Source organism: Chenopodium album, chromosome 11 (genome assembly GCF_948465745.1).
Source record: "Chenopodium album chromosome 11, dcCheAlbu1.1, whole genome shotgun sequence".
Lineage (NCBI taxonomy): Eukaryota > Viridiplantae > Streptophyta > Magnoliopsida > Caryophyllales > Amaranthaceae > Chenopodium > Chenopodium album.
This window is the reverse complement of record NC_137844.1, coordinates 38,333,608-38,337,779: the sequence shown is the minus strand read 5'-3', so window position 1 is coordinate 38,337,779 and position 4,172 is coordinate 38,333,608.

Below are 4,172 nucleotides of genomic sequence, written 5' to 3'. Positions count from 1 at the left end.
AAACTCACGTGTTAATGATTACAACTGATCAGGCTGTAAGCGCATTAACTTCGTGGAAGTGATTTTGAGCTGTCCGTCCCATTTGACGATAATATGTCAAATGGAGGATGCATTTTCAATATGCTTTTCAGAATCTGCACCTTTTCTTATTACCGGCACCATCTGACAAAAGTTTTACATGCTACATTAGTTTAAACATAAAATTTCTTTAACACTGCTGTGTTCCATATATTCTTTAATGGCTTGACATCTATTGTTTCCAGATAATAGGACCCTTGCATGATCGTATCCTTGATCCGATATGGGCCTTCCCAGTTTGCCATTAATTTTCCATCGGCGTTTCCTTTTCCTGTTGCCGCCGTTCTTCATAGAACCAAATCTCCCGTGCTTAATGGGCGATGATTCACCCTTCTGTTATATGCCCTAGACATTTGGTCCTTGTAAGCTACCGATTTGACCGCTGCTTTTTCTCGTAGCTTTAGCAAAAATCCAGCAGCTGTCGTAACAACAGATCATTCTGCTATTCGCAGTAATGCTAGATTCTGATTGTCGGCAACCCCACCTCTACATGCACTACAGCCTCTGTGCCGAATACTAGGTTAAATGGTGATTCTCCTGTTGCTTCCCTGGTTGTTGTTCTATTCGCCCATAATATCTCTAGTATGAGGTCAGCCCATAAGCCTTTTGCATCTTATATCTTGTTCTTGAGCGCTGTTAAGATTTGCTTGTTGGCAGCTTCAGCTTGACCATTGACTGTGGATGACATACCGCGGCATAAGCAAATTTTACTTTGTACATAGCCAAAAGTTCTTTTACAGGCTTACAGTCAAATTGCGATCCATGGTCAAACACCATCGTCATCGGCAATCCGAATCTTGTAAAAATGTTCTTCCAAATAAACTTTTTTCACCTCTGACGCTAATATCTTCGTCACTGGCTTAGCCTCTATCCACTTGGTGAAATAATCTATCCCAACAATCAAGAACTTTCTTCCACTTGTTGCGGACGGAAAGGGTCCCACTATTTCCATTCCCCATTGCGCAAATGGGACTGGGTTTAGTATCGGTGTCAGATCATTTGGTGGGAGGTTGATAACTGGTGCAAACTTTTGACACTTTTCACACCTTTGCACATAACGCAAAGCATCCTCATTCATTGTCGGCCAATAATACCCTCGCTTCATTGCTTCCAACGACATAGCTCGGCCTCCCATATGATTTCCACACGTTCCCTTGTGGATTTCTTCAATGAGTTTTGCTGACTCATAACCCGATATGTACCTTTGCAAAGGCAGCGAGAACCCTCTTTTGTACAGCTGGCCGTTATGCATGATAAACCAGACACAGTCTTTTTTCAACTTGCGTGACTCCACCTTATCAACTGGTAATGTTCTATACAGGATATATCCTAAAATGTTGTCATACCATTGAATTTCGGTAACGATGCACAAGGTTTGCACTGAAGTCTCATCAATACTCCTTTGCTTCAAGATCTCTACCGTCACTGTTCTTTCCAGGTCATTGAAGCTCGAACTTGCTAGCCTCACCAGGGCATCTGCTTGAGTGTTTTGCATTCTCGAGACTAGTTTAACCTCAAAAGACTCTAACTGAGTCGTTAATTGGTTTAGCTTTTCTAGTTACCTTATCATCGCTGGTTCCTTAGCTTCGTAATCTCTAGTGAATTGGCTGGAGACTAGCTGGGAATCAGTAACCAGAGTTAACTTCCTAGCCTCAGCCGCTATTGATAATTGAATGCCTGCTATCATAGCTTCATATTCATCCTTATTATTTGTTGCTTTAAACTTGAACTTCATAGCGTACTCAGATCAAACATATTTCTGTCTGGGGACGTGATTACTATTCCGGCACCTGACCCATTTGCAGTAGCTGAGCCATCAACTGCCACCTGCCAAGTTCCTACTTCTTCCTCTTCATCACTATAAGAGGTTTCCATAAGGAAATCTAATAGAGCATGTGCCTTTATGGATATCCTGGGTTTGTATTCCAATTCATACTCCGATAGCTTGACAGCCCATTTCAGCAGCCTGCCCGAGGTATCCATCTTCCGGAGTGATTTCTCAAGCGGGTGATTAGTTAACACTTGTATTGCATGAGCATCAAAGTAAGGGCGTAACTTTCTCGCCACAACAACGATGGCGAATGCCATCTTCTCAATCACCGGATATCTCCGCTCCGCTACGTTTAGAACAGGACTTAAAAGTAAATTGGCATTGCTGCTTCTTTCTCTCCACCAACAACACTGCCGCCACCATTTTCGGGGAAGCTGAAATGTACAACTGCAACGGCTCCCCACGCTCAGGCCTTGCCAGTGTCGGCAACGACTTAAGATGATTTTTCACCACCTCTAGAGCTTCTATTTGATCTTTCCCCCATTCAAATGTCTTATTCTGTCGCAACGTCACAAAGAAAGGGAGGGCTTTCTTTGCCGACTTGCTAATGAATTGGGTTAAGTCTGTCATCCTTTCTGTCAGCCGCTGTATATCAAGGATAGTTCTTGGCTGTTTTATTTCAAGTATTGCATTTACTTTATCGAGGTTTGCATCAATACCTCGTTCGCTCACCATGAATCCCAAAAACTTTCCTGACCGAACCCCAAATACACACTTCTCTGGGTTCAGCTTCATCTGATATAGTGTCAAACGTTTCTCTCAAGTCGGTAATGTGATCTTCTTGAGCTCTGCTTTTTTTACTATGGTATCATCCATATACACTTCTACATTCCGGCCTTTCTACTTTTCGAATATTTTATCAACCAACTTTTGATAGGTCGCTCCTACATTTTTCAAGAAAAACGGCATTGCTTTGTTACTAAAAACCCGGACATCCGTTATAAACACCGTTTTGGCCTTGTCTAACTTATCAAGGCTGACTTGATGGTAACCCAAAAACGCATCTAGGAAGCTAAGCATTGCGTGACCCAAAGTGGAGTCTACCAGTCTATCTATTCGGGGAAGAGGATAACAATCTTTGGGGCAGGCCTTATTCAAATATGTGAAATCTACACACATCCTCCACTTTCTAGTCGACTTTTTACCCATGACTACATTGGCCAGCCACTCGGGGTATGTGCATGACTCTATGAACCCAGCCGCTAGAAGCTTGTTAACCTCGGCTTGTATTGCTTCAATTTTCTCCGTTAAGAAGTTCCTCTTTTTCTATCTTATCGGCCTGAACTTTCTATCAACATTCAGTCTGTGCACCATCACATCGGGGTGTATCCACCAAGACTCGTTTGATGTCGGCCCGGTAATTGTCGTTATCGACACTAAGGGATCGTCATGTGGAAAGACAATTCCCCTAGCATCCTTTCTTGTGAATACCACCTCAGGTATATCTGTCGGTCGGGGGCGGTTGTCGGCATCTAGTGTATTCACTATGTGGCGGTGCTCCGAAAAATGTTTTCAAGCTCCGCTTATTGTTCCTCCATGAATCGGCCCACCGGTTATCACATCAATTTTCTTCCCTATTGACAATGGTTGGCTACCCACCATCTCCCTGCTGGCTTATTTGCACTTGCTGTCTTTTAGGCCTTGCCTCTAGTTGTTGTCGTTCCAACTGCCGATACGATGGTGGTTGATTTCCCCTTGTATGCAGCCAGTATTAAGTCAAATGGCCTTTCCTTATCAGCCCCTCAATGTTATCTTTCAAATACGTGCATTTTTCAGTATAATGCCTGACATCTTGGTGGAACATACAATATTTCTTGGCATCTCTTCCCTTGGCCTTCATTGGCATGGGTCTCACCCATCCCTCCTTGTTCTGGTTCACTGAGTATATAGCTGCCTTGGGCGCATTCAGCGGGGTGTATGCACTATATCGCATTGGTGCTTTAGCACTCCTGACCTCTTGCCGACTTCCTCCTCTCCTCATTGGGGTCGGATTTTTCGACCTTCCACTTCCTGAGCCCCCTCCCCCCCCCCCCTCTTAAACGAATACTGCACTCTGTCTGTTGGGGCGACCCGCCTGCTTGTCTTCATTAGCTTTTCACTTTTTATATACTCATGAGACTTGTTAAAAGCTGCTGCTAGTGTCGGCAAGTTTTTTCTTGTCAAGTACCGCTTAAACTCATAATCATTATTGAATTGTGTTTGCTTCATTATTGAACCTCCTGATGTAGTCCCTTAGAGACTCATCTGCTTTCTGCCCTACGGC